General features: G+C 43.6%; 1 protein-coding gene across 2 annotated transcripts in view; it reads left to right on the top strand.

Moving 5' to 3' along the window:
• Positions 1–16,193, top strand: part of TBXA2R (thromboxane A2 receptor) — a 390,683-nt gene that overhangs the window by 373,672 nt on the left and 818 nt on the right. The window lies entirely within an intron of this gene.

Genomic DNA, 16,193 nt, shown 5'->3' with positions numbered 1-16,193 from the left:
TCCAGTAAATATTCCTGTACATTCCGCTCATGATGATGAAATTCAGTCTCAGTTTATGGTGGAACCTTCCCTGGGACATCTGCCCTGTCCACAAAATAAAGTTCCAGTTTTGCCCTGTAACATGGATAGTTCAGAATCCTTCTTAGAAAACTTGGAAAATGATGTCCTGGAGACCTCCGAGTTCCTCCCAAAGGGTGCAGAATGTCTCCTGCCCCCCAAGTCCTTCTGAGGTGTTGCCCACTTCTGTAGGCATTGCTGTTGTGCTGACTACCTTTGCAGCTCTGGTGGAGCTTCACTCATATGTAGTCAATGATGATATTATTGTCACAGAGATTTCTAGGTTTGAGTCATCTTTGAACTTCTGATAAACAATATTATTTTTCTAAAATCACATTACCCTGAACATCACAATTAATTTGAGCAACACGTTTCTTTACAGCCATCGAGATGCAGATGCCCTAAAAACCCATATTTATTCCCCCACAGGCTGCGATATTTTACCCAATTTTTTTACTTTTCCTGCGCATAACACATTCATCATTAGTGGCCATAATTTTGCTTGTACCTTGACCCATTCTTTACCTCCCCGTCCACACACCTCTTATTGGAAGGATTATTAGTCACCTGGATCCCCTATCCGCCCTCTTTCATAGGCACGGGGTACCTGACACAACTTCCGTGCGTTGAACTTCTAAGGAGAGGCACCTCCGACTAAGGTACTGACACAATCGGTGGCAGTAGATCCACTCCGATATTACTGCCTGTTACGCGGCTGTATTCTGTTACAAGGAACTTACAATTCCGCTGAGGCACACGGTAGCTTAGGACACTGACCACAGATTGTGTCATGCAAAACAATATGACAACACATCAATACTTATACTCTAAGTGCAGCCCTGTGTACAAGAAGTTACAGAAACAAAAGGTAGTACTTACAATTAAGAAGCTTTCAGGACACCCGAGAACTTCATTTTAGAATCCTAAGCAGGCGATTTCACCGACCTTGGCTGAAGAAGTCTCACGGTTCGAAATAAACCGTATGTCACAAGGACATGAGACCTAGTTGCGTTTGGCCACCTTTTGGAAGGGAACTTAGCCCCGGTGGGCTTTCACCGGCTTGCTATCAGATTGATTGCCAGTCACAAACGCGCTCCTAGGCCTTAATTCTTTGTGACTATAGGTTTTCCGGTTCGACTTGGACCAGATGTTAAAAGAAAATAACTTACTCAATGAGACTTCTCCAATAAGTGCCAAAAACGTAGAAATCTGTATTCACTTGTACAAGGACTTTCTAACAGCCAGCATGTAGAGTCTGTCTCTAACACAGGCCCTGCACAGCAGTAGAAAGTCCTCTCTCCTGGGTGCAGGGACCTTTTAAAGCCTAATTAATATGATAAAATATTCCTCCTTTTGGGCAGTTCTTTCTGGTAAAAGTCCAACCAGCATGTTCAGTTCTCCTTTTGGGTGGGGTTGCTTGACTCCTCTTTGTCCTCCGTGAAAGTGAAAGTCAACTTTGGAGGAAGTCTTCTGAAATCAGTTCCTTGTTTCGTTTCCTTCAAAGTCACCCCCACCTTCAGAAAACTGGCTCAGACTGCTTCTCAAAGAGTCCTTTCTTTTGTGCCTAGTACACCATGACACTGAGGGGGAAGGGAGGTGTTCTGGAATTTCACTGCAAAAGGACATAGGAGACTGTGCACAGTAAATGGTTCAAAAACATATATAACATATATTCAGTGATATTGTGATAACTCTTGGGGTAATAATAATCCTATTACTTAAAGTGTCACTCTAACACACTGGTCTGATTCTGTGCATGTGGTCCTTATAGCCACGTGAGGATATAAAGGATATGAAGGATATACATAAAGATTAACAGATTAATTATACATTTCCATAATTCTTTCCACATTTTCCTCCTGTTTATAATTAATACTGTGGGTTGTGGCTTGATTATATATGTGTATAAAAAGAATATTTACATTCTCATTTCTGTGCTTATGCTTGCTTAAGCCTCGGGTATCTGCAAATGTGTCTCCACTACAGGGATTGGAGGTTCAAGCAAACACAGCCTTCTATTCCCCTTTGCTGCAAATGGGTATGCACTACAGCAAGTCAGGGCATAGAAGTGAAATGATCAAAAAGAAAAATCAGGCTCTGGCCGTGAGCTGGCTCACACGTCGGCCTGGCCATCCCCCTCCAGCATGCCATCATAATCTCCTCTCAGATCACCGTATGATTCTTCATCATGCTGTGCTAAGGCTGCATACATAGTAGTACTCATATGCTTATCTATCAATCTTGCAAAAAATGTTCTCAGCATTGGAAAAATACAGCAGGCTAACAGGAACAGAACCATAAGAACAGTTAGGAATGCGATACCAAAACTCTGAAAAAATGAAGTCCAGCTTCCAAACCAGTTCTGTAACCAGTCTGTTATTGGGTTTGAAACACCTGAGTTTCGTTTCAGCTCTTCAGATAGATCTTTTAACTGCTGAAGAGCCACTGTCACTTTTCCATCAGGGGACGTATTATCTGGAATGTAGGTACAACATTGTTCCCCAAAAAATTCACATACACCCCCTTTCTCTGCCAACAGCATATCTAATGCAATTCTATTCTGCAATGCTGTTAATGATGTTGCTTTTAGTTGCTCTGCCAAACCTTTGATAGCATCTCTAGTATAATTAACAAATCTTTGCTGATTGTAGTAGATGTAATTAATCCAATCCACATTTTTGTTAACTGTTGGCCATAAGAAAATTGACTCAAACCCTGCAGCAATTTGGTTCCTAGCCTTGAACTCATCTGGCACCCCTCTGGGGACCCCTATCGCATCAATATATACATATGGGTCCAAACTCCCTTTTGGTGCCTCCCTTTTACTCCGGTGTAGCTTTTTATCCACCAAAATTTTAAAGGACTCATAGGGCAATATAGTTACATGTTCTATCATCCAGACAGGGGCACACAACCCTTTCCATTCTGGTGGCAATGATGATTCTGCTTTGTTAGGTTCACAAGTCCACCAAGTATCTTCTAACTGCCATTTTGTTCCTAGGCTCAACCCTTTATCATTGGTTATCTCCCCTATTTCTCCACAATACTTAATCATTGGATGGTTACTAGGGGCAGATCTATTATAGCACGTAAGATTGCTGGCTTTAGCAAATGCACGCTGTGGCGTGCCCGGTACCTTCATACGGGCTCTCTCTGTGGTACAGTTCCGTGGTTGATTCACACTTATCATACTTTGTATCGTACATTCTAATTCAGACCCACTCGCCACTACTGGTACCAGAGCAATCTGCGGTCTAGCCGCTGCACACACAATACAGTCAGACACATTCATTTAGTTTGCAGCAAAAGTTGCCAAAGTAATCCAAAAATTAAAAATTCCACCGGTCGCTAGAGCCTTATTACTAGTCACGTTCATCTTGTTAATACTGTCCGATGGGGATGGGTCAGTAGTCTCTTTGTCTATCCTGTCGTTGCTGTTCAATGGAGGTCGTTCAGTCATTGTCATTGTCATTCCAGGGCTCTTCTTCTTCTTTTTTCCTTTAAAATGCTATGGTTTTACCCCAACTTCCCCTATGTAGCCTTTTTAGGTATCTGTTCCCCCTTTTTTTATCTCCTTTTCACCATGGTTCAAGATAAAGAACTACACCTGTGCCTTAGGAAGAATCTTCTAATATCTTCCCACAGCCTTTGAGATCGTGGTCGCACTGAGGCTCAAGCAAATGTTCCCGTCACCTCAGGATCTCAAATTTCCGCCCCTCTTTTCCCCATGGTGCTAACGATCAAGAACAGATTGGATCTGGCTACTGTTTTAAAAGGAAATGACCGCTAAGCGTTCTTCTTGAGCAAGATTCAAACAACATTTCTTTTGTTTCAAAACCACCGAAGCTTCATGTGAGTGTTCGTAGCAAGCTGTGGCTCTGGATCTTTAATTAATCTGGACTCGGAAGGCCCATGTGCGCCCTCTCACAATGGCTCAAATGTTCCCATGTAGTTTTATTCTAATTTAGCCACTATCCCTCCTCTTGACACATGTAAGACTCATGTGTCATCACCACAAATTAATTGAACAGAGTCAGTCAAAGGAAGGTTAGTAGGTCAGCAGTATGCAGAGCGACCTGTAGGTAAAGTCTTAGACTGCAAGTCAGCAGAGGGAGCTGTAGTTGTAGACGTCAGGACTGCCAAGTCGTTGCCACGGGAGATGAGGGGATTGGGATGTTGCACACATGTGAATGGCCAGTGTTGTGGGAGCCCGGAGAACATCCAGAAAACATAGAAACAAGTCTGTGGGACGGGTGGGCTCCTCAGGTGCTGACACCAAACCCTGCGGACACCATGAAGCCGCAAACGTATGCATGATCAGGGCCGGATTTGTACTTTTTACCGCCCAAGGCCAACTATGCCGTCTGTATGGTTGTTATCTCTATGTGCCCCAATGAGAATTCCCCTTACATTTCATCATTGGATGTCACAGACAATAACTATTTTAGTAATACACGTATAGATTATAAATTATGTTTTCCTTAAGAACTGTTATGTTTGCCATCTCGTTAATGATGGAACCATTGAATCACCATGAGAGTTAGGCTGAAGTATACCTGCAGGATAGAGCTTACAGGTCTTGCAGGGACGACACAAGTACAGGACAGAGAGTTCAAAGGTTAAAGCTGTCCTTGTAGATAGGGATGGCTGCATAGAACAGCTTTACTGCCCCTCACTGAGCCGCCCCTAAAATTCTGGTGCCCTAGGCCATGGCCTATGAGGCCTTGCCAGAAATCCGGCCCTGTGCATGATGGGAAAGCATACAGACTGTCAGTAAAAACAGTGGGGGACAAATCCCATATAACAGGCTGGCATAGGGAAAGTGATAAAACACACAGCTTGAGCAAAGACGCAGAAAGAAACTTATCTATTCTACGATGTTCTTCAGCTCACTACTGTAAGACCAGCTTAGTTGTTGGTGTATTCCCTCCTGTGCACAGGGAACTGATCCACAAAGATTTGTTAATTGCTCTGCAGAAAAGTCACCGCGCAGATGCGGACGGGGAAAAACATCCTCTGGTCAGTAAACAACAAAGAAAACAAAGGTACAGAGGGCCAGGGTGGTGCAGCTTTTTGGACAATAAAGACGTGCCCAAGCAAACTGGCTGTGCCGCATAGGCGGGTTGGGGGGGGGGGGGGTTGGATGGATGGATGGATCTGGTGGGATTGGGCTGGTGGGGGTGGGGTGGGGCTGGTGGCGGGCTCTTGGCAGAGAACTACAGTCATGCATCCCTTTCTGCAGTTCGCCATTAGACAAGGCATTGTGGTCAAAATATTTCTATCAAAGTCATTTTACTGAACTTCTTCTAACATACCCGTAAATGATAAAAATTCAATCAGGTGACAATCAAACAGTCAATCAATCGATGACAATGACCCACATACCACAGTAATACAGCAATCAATTGTTCCCAGAAACAAAAACTAAAAATCATCATATTTACTCTTATAATTGAAAGTAATATTTGCGGGGTTTCTCTTTTTTTTTTCCTATCCCGCATTCTGGGTTTCACAAAATATATATTTATTTCTGTCAAACAAACCTTTTATCTTGCTACATGCATTCTTTCAAATCACTCTGTTCCGCTTGTACACACACACACACACACATCTAGGCTGGGATCAGTAGTCCATGAGGCCTCTTGCCCCCTCCTCAGAGATGTGGGCGTAACCCATACCTTCACACAGATCCCAGGCAGAAGCTCCACTCGAATTTCACAGAGTTTAACATTACAAACACATTCCAAGTGACCGACATTCACAAACAGACAACTGCAGACAGTAAAAATCACTTTTAAATCTCCAATCTTCAGACAAAACATCAGACAAACAGAGTATAAAATTTTGTACAGACATTTCTATACTTGTAGAAAATACACAAACAACAAACACACAGCAGCTCATAACTTGTGAATTTCTCCTGTAGCCCCCCCTCCTTCCCCTCTGCTGGATTCGGTTAGTTACATATTAGATTTTAGAGCTCCAGCTTTACAGATCTGCACAGTCTTTTTAATACCACAACGTACCATTCTATGTTTATCAATAAATTCACTTACTTATTTGCCTTCAACTAGGGCACAAATTAGTACCCTTAACCACACTTGTCACTTAGTAACCTTGGTGTCTGTTCAGGACACTGCTGGACTAAATGATCCTTTTTTCCGCATTCAAAACATTCCCCACGTCGTTTGCGACCTTCATAGTCCTTAAATCTGCGCTTTTGTGAGCGCGTGTGGCTGTTACCACCATTCACATAACAATTACTTCCATCCTTGTTGCAATCATAAACATATGCAACAACTTTCTTCCCTTTCTTCCCCTTCCTCTTAATCACACATACAGGGTATCGGGTGCTTTCTAGAAAATCACTTGTTCCACAAATTCTATGATCCACCACATATTGTGTAACACACTTGCATAACCCTTCAGTCAAAACCTCACGTATAGCAATCCTAAACCGTTCATAAGGGGAATCTGTTGTTTCAGCAGCAGGGGGAGCTACACCTCTATATTTACTGAAAACCTTCATCACTTTATCCAGTAGCTCATCTATGTCTAATCCATTTGTATTATCTCTCACCTCATGTGTCTGTGAGGCGTGTCTGTGAGGCCCCATCCACCTTTCGTGGGAGGGGCTTGGTTTTGGGGAGGGTTCTGAGGAACCTGACATGCAGTACATGGTACCTCCTCCAAGTCTTTGTTCTCTGTACTTGGCCCCTCCTCATATATGCCTCTAGTAGCCATCTTTGAACTTCTGATAAACAATATTATTTTTCTAAAATCACATTACCCTAAACATCACATTTAATTTGAGCAACAAGTTTCTTTACAGCCGTCGAGATGCAGATGCCCTAAAAACCCATATTTATTCCCCCACAGGCTGCGATATTTTACCCAATTTTTTTACTTTTCCTGCGCATAACACATTCATCATTAGTGGCCATAATTTTGCTTGTACCTTGACCCATTCTTTACCTCCCCGTCCACACACCTCTTATTGGAAGGATTATTAGTCACCTGGATCCCCTATCCGCCCTCTTTCATAGGCACGGGGTACCTGACACAACTTCCGTGCGTTGAACTTCTAAGGAGAGGCACCTCCGACTAAGGTACTGACACAATCGGTGGCAGTAGATCCACTCCGATATTACTGCCTGTTACGCGGCTGTATTCTGTTACAAGGAACTTACAATTCCGCTGAGGCACACGGTAGCTTAGGACACTGACCACAGATTGTGTCATGCAAAACAATATGACAACACATCAATACTTATACTCTAAGTGCAGCCCTGTGTACAAGAAGTTACAGAAACAAAAGGTAGTACTTACAATTAAGAAGCTTTCAGGACACCCGAGAACTTCATTTTAGAATCCTAAGCAGGCGATTTCACCGACCTTGGCTGAAGAAGTCTCACGGTTCGAAATAAACCGTATGTCACAAGGACATGAGACCTAGTTGCGTTTGGCCACCTTTTGGAAGGGAACTTAGCCCCGGTGGGCTTTCACCGGCTTGCTATCAGATTGATTGCCAGTCACAAACGCGCTCCTAGGCCTTAATTCTTTGTGACTATAGGTTTTCCGGTTCGACTTGGACCAGATGTTAAAAGAAAATAACTTACTCAATGAGACTTCTCCAATAAGTGCCAAAAACGTAGAAATCTTTATTCACTTGTACAAGGACTTTCTAACAGCCAGCATGTAGAGTCTGTCTCTAACACAGGCCCTGCACAGCAGTAGAAAGTCCTCTCTCCTGGGTGCCGGGACCTTTTCCTTTTAAAGCCTAATTAATATGATAAAATATTCCTCCTTTTGGGCAGTTCTTTCTGGTAAAAGTCCAACCAGCATGTTCAGTTCTCCTTTTGGGTGGGGTTGCTTGACTCCTCTTTGTCCTCCGTGAAAGTGAAAGTCAACTTTGGAGGAAGTCTTCTGAAATCAGTTCCTTGTTTCGTTTCCTTCAAAGTCACCCCCACCTTCAGAAAACTGGCTCAGACTGCTTCTCAAAGAGTCCTTTCTTTTGTGCCTAGTACACCATGACACTGAGGGGGAAGGGAGGTGTTCTGGAATTTCACTGCAAAAGGACATAGGAGACTGTGCACAGTAAATGGTTCAAAAACATATATAACATATATTCAGTGATATTGTGATAACTCTTGGGGTAATAATAATCCTATTACTTAAAGTGTCACTCTAACACCCTGGTCTGATTCTGTGCATGTGGTCCTTATAGCCACGTGAGGATATAAAGGATATGAAGGATATACATAAAGATTAACAGATTAATTATAAATTTCCATAATTCTTTCCACAGAATCCACCTGTACTGCCGGCTTGAGCATTGACACGTGGATTGATCTTACACCTCGCATACTAGTAGGAAGATCAACAGCATTAGTGACAGCATTAATTCTTTTGGTGACTGGAAACGGCCCAACAAACCTAGGCCCTAATTTGGGTGATAGTTGTTTCAAAGCCAGATGTCGCGTAGACACCCAGACCAAATCTCCTGGCGAAAAGTCCCATTCAGCAGAGCGTCTCTTATCAGCCTTCTTTTTCTGAGACTTGAAAGCCTTCCCCAAATTTGTCTTCACCAGAGCCCAAATTTGTTTTAACGCCACCTGCCAATCCTCTAATGCTGGGAAAGGAGTAGATGCCACAGGCAAAGGAGAAAACTTAAGGGACCTTCCCGACATTACCTGAAAAGGGGAAAACCCGGAGGAAGAACTTTTCAGGTTGTTGTGCGCAAACTCTGCGAAAGGTAAAAATTTTACCCAGTCTGTTTGTGCATCAGCCACATAGCATCTGAGAAACTGTTCCATGGATTGGTTGACCCTCTTGGTCTGGCCATTTGTCTGCGGGTGGTAGCCTGATGAAAATGAAAGATTCATGCCCATAAGATGACAAAATGCCCTCCAGAATCTAGAAACGAACTGGACTCCCCTATCTGACACCACATTCTCCGGAATGCCATGCAGCCAGAAAATGTGCAGGATGAAGAGGTTAGCCAGCTCTTGGGCGGAGGGGAGTCCTTTCAGAGGGATAAAATGGGCCATCTTGCTGAATCTGTCTACTACCACCCAGATGACAGTCATGCCTTCAGACCTGGGGAGTTCACCCACAAAATCCATGGACAGATGGGTCCATGGTTCATTTGGAACCAGCAAGGGCTGTAAAGTTCCCACCGGAGCCTGTCGGGAAGGTTTGCTCCTAGCACACACAGCACACTCTTTCACAAACTCCTTACAATCTGTGGCCAGGGATGGCCACCATGCACACCTGGCAAGGAGATCCTGTGTCCTGGTGGCTCCTGGGTGACCAGCATTCTTATGGGAGTGGAACAGCTGTAAGAGCTGTAGACAAAAAGGCAGGGGCACAAACAACACTTCCTCAGGCTTTCCTTCTGGGACATCCTGCTGATATGGGGCCAGGGTGGCAGCCCAATCCTTCCAGGTTTTTGTGGCTGCCAAAACCACCCTCCGAGGCAGAATAGTCATGGGTGCCGAGGGCTGTGCCGTCTCGGGCTCGAAACACCTGGACAAGGCATCAGCCTTAACGTTTTTACTGCCAGGAGTGTACGTAATTATAAAACTGAATCTGGAAAAGAACAGTGACCACCGGGCCTGTCGGGGACTGAGTCTCTTAGCATTCTCTATGTACTCCAAGTTTTTATGATCTGTGTAAACTGTAATAACATGTTCTGCTCCCTCTAACCAATGTCGCCATTCCTGAAAGGCTAACTTGATGGCCAGGAGTTCTCGGTTGCCTATATCGTAGTTTCTCTCCGCTGGGGAAAACCTACGAGAGAAGTAGGCGCATGGATGAAATTTACCCTGCAAACCGGAACGCTGAGACACAGCCCCCACCCCCACCCCCACCTCAAAGGCATCAACCTCTACTATGAACGGGAAGGTGACATCCACAACGAAAACTGAGTCTAAATTAAATATATTGCACCATAATAAGTGCCCCATCAGATGTGAACAAACTGCATAAACCCAAAAAGAAAAGATCATCTGCATGGGCAAAAATTCAAATAACACAAAACCAAAATAAAGCTTCATCACCAAAATCTTTATTGTAAACACTGCGACAAGAATAAGTTAAAAACATCTAAAAATAGGGATGATAGACACTGGGGGACTGTTGATACAATGATCAAAAAATGACATGAAATATAAATGTATATGGTCAAAACCAAAATTAATGAGCATAAATGGCACTAGACAGAAATAACAGAAGTATGTCATCAGTGATAAATCACTAAAACAAATGCTGGCACTAGTACTCCAGTAGAACATGTGACAACTAGAGTAAAGCAATATGCAATACACAAAGACTTGAATAGATCAGGGATGGCTGGGTATGAACATATAACCAGGACCTCTCGCAATGTATAATGCAGTATACCTGAAAAAATATCTAAGGCAAGCACCTGCCAAACCCACACTATAAGTCAAAAAAGTCCGCAGAAGACATACCTGTCAGTGCATGTATCAGTCATCAAGACGTCCCCGAGTGTCCCCCTCCACGCATATCGCGGCAACGCCGCTTTCTCAAGAGGTACCGGTAAGTCAGCAGTGCACATTTAAATAGTGCACGAATAATCTCCCTGAGGACAGTCACTTCCGGATACGGCATGTGTGGCCACGCATGTACGCACTGACGCCGCTCGTCTCACTAGGAGCGAGCGGCGCGCATGCGCATGACTGTAAACTATGCGAGACTAAATGTTATGCATAGAAGCGCTGGTTTGCGAAAGTCAATAGGACATTAATATTAAAAAGGCGAATTTTACAAATGTGTATATATTGGGAGCAAGCACATCAGCTTGCAGCAAGAAACATTTATAAATACAGAAAACTAACAGTGATAAAATACGTGGAAATACACATGGGTTCCATCTCAAATATTCACTTGGATTTTTTTCACATACTTTGGTGAACCTACTGTAGCCAGGGTAAGTAGTAGCTATTTTTAAATTTTGCACTATTTTTGCACTCTTCGCACTTTATTATGTCACTATGGTTGGCACTTTTTTGAGGTCCCTGGTGAGTGGACCATTCTTTGCACTCAAGCACTTTTTGTTTATCCTGGGTGTGAGCTGAGTAAGTACAGTTCCACCGTTAGGACATGTCATTGTTGTTCACATTATCATTGATTGACACATTTTTTTGGTGTCATTGATCACTCGTTTTTATCTCCATCACTGGTATGTGGAGACATGTATATATATATATATATATATATATATATATATATATATATATATATATATATATATATATATATATATATATATATATTTTTTTTTTACTAACATCTGTATGTTTTTTCATATTTGACACTATACAGGTATTAGCAATATGCACTTTATTATCAGCACCACACGATTTCTTCTGCTACGGATTGACTTGAATTAAAAGAGAAGATCTTATCAGCACTTTATGTTGACACTTGTTTTTTATCTATAAAAAGTCTTTCTTCATTTAATATCTTTGTAATATTAATTCTATATCTAATAATTTTTTACATATCTATTTGCCGATATATGTATTCTATATCCTTCACATTGTTGGTGTTTCAGATATGTATTATTTATTATGACCACTAAATGGAACCCATGTGTATTTCCACGTATTTTTTCACTGTTTGTTTTCTGTATTTATAAATGTTTCTTGCTGCAAGCTGATGTGCTTGCTCCCAATATATACACATTTGTAAAATTCGCCTGTTTAATATTAATGTCCTATTGACTTTTGCAAACTAGCGCTTCTATGCATAACATTTAGTCTCGCATAGTTTACAGTCATGCGCATGCGCGCCGCTCGCTCCTAGTGAGACGAGCGGCGTCAGTGCGTACATGCGTGGCCACGCATGCCGTATCCGGAAGTGACTGTCCTCAGGGAGATTATTTGTGCACTATTTAAATGTGCACTGCTGACTTACCGGTACCTCTTGAGAAAGCGGTGTTGCCGCGATACGCGTGGAGGGGGACACTCGGGGACGTCTTGATGACTGATACATGCACTGACAGGTATGTCTTCTGCGCACTTTTTTGACTTATAGTGTGGGTTTGGCAGGTGCTTGCCTTAGATATTTTTTCAGGTATACTGCATTATACATTGCGAGAGGTCCTGGTTATATGTTCATACCCAGCCATCCCTGATCTATTCAAGTCTTTGTGTATTGCATATTGCTTTACTCTAGATGTCACATGTTCTACTGGAGTACTAGTGCCAGCATTTGTTTTAGTGATTTATCACTGATGACATACTTCTGTTATTTCTGTCTAGTGCCATTTATGCTCATTAATTTTGGTTTTGACCATATACATTTATATTTCATGTCATTTTTTGATCATTGTATCAACAGTCCCCCAGTGTCTATCATCCCTATTTTTAGATGTTTTTAACTTATTCTTGTCGCATCGTTTACAATAAAGATTTTGGTGATGAAGCTTTATTTTGGTTTTGTGTTATTTGAATTTTTGCCCATGCAGATGATCTTTTCTTTTTGGGTTTATGCGGGAAGGTGACATCAACGTGTCTCAGGATAGGAGCAGAACAGAACAGTTTCTTTAGGGTCTCAAAAGTCGTAAGAGCTTCCTGGGACCAGTATTGAGTATCAGCCCCTTTTTTGGTAAGACTGGTGAGGGGCGCAACCACTGTAGAGTACCCTTTAATAAATCTCCTGTAGTAATTTGCAAAACCCAGGAATCTCTGGAGGGCCTTCAGACCTACAGGCTGTGGCCACTCCAGTACAGCAGAGACTTTCCCAGGGTCCATAGAGAGGCCCGAAGTAGATATTACATACCCCAAAAAAGCAACAGAGGTCACCTCAAAAATGCACTTTTCCAGTTTGGCGTACAACTCATTCTGTCTTAGTCTTTCCAACACATACTTGACATGTCTCCAATGTTCGGCAAGAGTGGCTGAAAAGACCAGTATATCATCAAGATATACTACTGCAAATTTGCCCAAAATTGGTCTAAAAACCTTGTTAATCAGCTCCTGGAAGACGGCCGGGGCATTGCACAACCCGAAGGGCATCACTAAGTACTCGTAATGCCCATTGGGTGTGTTAAAGGCCGTATTCCACTCATTACCGTCCCTGATGCGAACCAGGTTGTATGCACCCCTTAAGTCCAATTTTGAAAAAACTTTAGCATTGGTGATCTGGGAGAATAAATCGTCAATAAGAGGTAGTGGATAACGATTTTTCACCGTGATCTTATTTAGACCCCGATAGTCAATGCAGGGACGGAGGCCTCCATCTTTTTTTTTTTACAAAAAAGAACCCAGCGCCCGCAGGTGACCGGGAGGGGCGGATAAATCCCTTGGCTAAATTTTCTTTGCTGTACTCTTGCATTGACACCTTCTCTGGCCCGGACAAGTTATAAAGATGACCCCTAGGAGGCATACAACCAGATCTTAAGTCAATGGGACAATCGAAGGGACGGTGAGGAGGTAGTCTGTCTGCTGATTTAGGACAAAAGACATCAGCAAAATCTTTATACTGCTCTGGCAATCCTTCCACCTGTAATCTGGTTACCTTCGCCAAACAATGATGATAACAGCGGGTAGACCAGCTCGTTAGCTGACCAAAGGCCCAATCAATCTGAGGGGCGTGGAGTCGTAACCATGGCAGACCAAGGATAATGGTGGAAGTTGCCATTCGTAACACAAAAAACTGCAAACTCTCTTTATGTAAAACCCCTATAGTGACCCCCAACTCCGGAGTCTGAGACAGAGGATATTTACTCTCCAGAGGAGAGTCATCTACAGCAGTAACTAACACTTTGTGACTTAATGGAACAATAGGAATTCCCAATCTTTTAGGAAAATCATAGTCAATAAAATTGGCGGCCGAGCCAGAGTCCAGGAAGGCCTCAGTAGGAACTGTTTGGTCCTACCATGAAATGGTGCATGGGAGGAGCAATCGATCGTCTTTAAGAGGTAAATTCTGCGTGCCTAGGGTGTTACCTCTGACCACTCCTAGCTGGCAGCGTTTCCCGATTTTTTGGGACAGTTCTGTACTTTATGACCCTCCTCTGCACAGTACAAGCAGAGTTGTTCAGCCTTTCTAAGACTCTGCTTGACCCGGGACAATTTTGATCGTCCAATCTGCATGGGTTCAGGAGGAGGCGACGTAGGTAGAGAGGAAGCATAGGAAACGTATTTCACACTACTCCTGCCCCTACTTTGTCTCTGGTACCGTAGGCGACGGTCCACTCTGATTGCTAGCGAAATGGCCTCATCAATAGTTTTTGGCTCAGGATACCCTAGCATCAGATTAGACACTGCATCTGATAATCCTGACAAGAAACAATCCAGTAACGCAAATGAGCCCCATCTAGCTGACACCGCCCACTTCCTGAACTCAGCTGCATAAGTCTCTACCGAATCTTTGCCTTGCCGCAACATCTTGAGCTTCCGTTCAGCGGTTGAGGCAAAGTCCGGATCATCGTAAATGATAGCCATAGCTTTGAAAAACTCCTCCACAGAGGTCAGGGCCCCATCCCCTGGTGGAAGGCCATATGCCCAGGTCTGGGAATCCCTCGTCAACAGTGTCTTAATAAAGATAGTTCTCTGTGCGACAGTACCTGACGCATTAGGTCTCAACTCAAAGTAAGATAACACTCGATTTTTAAAGTTTCGGAAGTCAGATCTATGACCAGAAAACTTCTCGGGCACAGGCATACGTAAGTCTGTAACAAGAGGGGATCGCACTGCGTTAACAGTCGTCTGAAGGGCTTGTATAGACCCAGACAAGGCATTGATCTGGGTCTGATGACTATCCAGCACGCTGATGCAATTCTCCACCGAGGTGGAGAGTGCAAGCAGATGACTGTCAAGTGGATCCATATTGTTTGGGTCTGCCGTTCTGTAACGATGGGTGTCAACACGCAGAGAGAATCTGATTATTAGTGATCTGCAGAATCACCAATAATGCAGATATACACCAGATTATGGATGATCTGCAGTATCACCAATAATCCAGGTATGTCTAACCTCTGGACACCTGAGATGAGAGTGTAGATGTAACAATAGCACTTTGAGTGATAACCACCAGAGGGGCTGGCGGTAAGAAGAAGCAGAAGGGAATTCACCCCAGACTGTGGGTGAATCCCTATAGGCTAAAGGCTCCCTAGGAGAGGGGCCTTTACCTGTTTGCAGGATGCCCTGCTGCTAGTTAGAACAAGCTTGCCCTAACTAGATGTGAGATCCTAGCTCTCAACACACTAGTGGCGGGCTAAGGTAAGAAAGTACACAATGCTAGTCTTGGGTGTGAGATCCGTATTCACAACACCCTGGAACTAGTCTAACACATAACATAGAATGATACAGTATCCTAGGCTTGGGTGTGAGGTCCGTAGTCACAACACCCTGGAACTAGTCTAAAGCATAACATAGCATAGACAGTATCCTAGGCTTGGGTGTGAGGTCCGTAGTCACAACACCCTGGAACTAGTCTAGAGCATAACATAGCATAGACAGTATCCTAGGCTTGGATGTGAGGTCCATAGTCACAACACCCTGGAACTAGTCTAGAGCATAGCATAGCATAGACAGTATCCTAGGCTTGGGTGTGAGGTCCGTAGTCACAACACCCTGGAACTAGTCTAGAGCATAACATAACATTGAGACAGTAATCTAGCTCAGTGTGAATTCCCAGGTCCTTCCTGTTTCTAACACACTGTAGGATCTGACTAAGGTCTGTGTGCTAACACATGAAGCATTCGCAACGACAGACAACGTGAGACTGAGGGATGAGTGTTTAGATAGTGCAGTGCTGATCAGCGCCGCCCAGTCCCTTCCAGCCAATCCGCATCTGCCCCGGGATCAGCTGACCAGCGCTGTCAGCTGATCCCCCGCTGCTTCCCATAAAGCCTCCGTCTCTCCGCGCGCGCATGTATTCCTCAGCCTATGTGCACAGGAAGGCTGAACAACATCAGACACATGTCACCACGCGTAGACCGCCGGGCTGGACGCAGATGTAGCTGCCACGCCGTCAGGGCATGCGGCGGCTATTCCGCAATCCTTCACACCTTTGCGGCTGTTTGCGGCAGTGCATTAAACAGTGATTTTGGTTTGTCAATGTGATGCAGTACACTACTTACACTTTCTGATCGATGTATA

The sequence above is a fragment of the Hyperolius riggenbachi genome, chromosome 1 (genome assembly GCF_040937935.1).
Source record: "Hyperolius riggenbachi isolate aHypRig1 chromosome 1, aHypRig1.pri, whole genome shotgun sequence".
NCBI lineage: Eukaryota > Metazoa > Chordata > Amphibia > Anura > Hyperoliidae > Hyperolius > Hyperolius riggenbachi.
The sequence above is the reverse complement of the archived record's forward strand: the minus strand, read 5'-3'. Positions and strand labels throughout refer to the sequence as shown.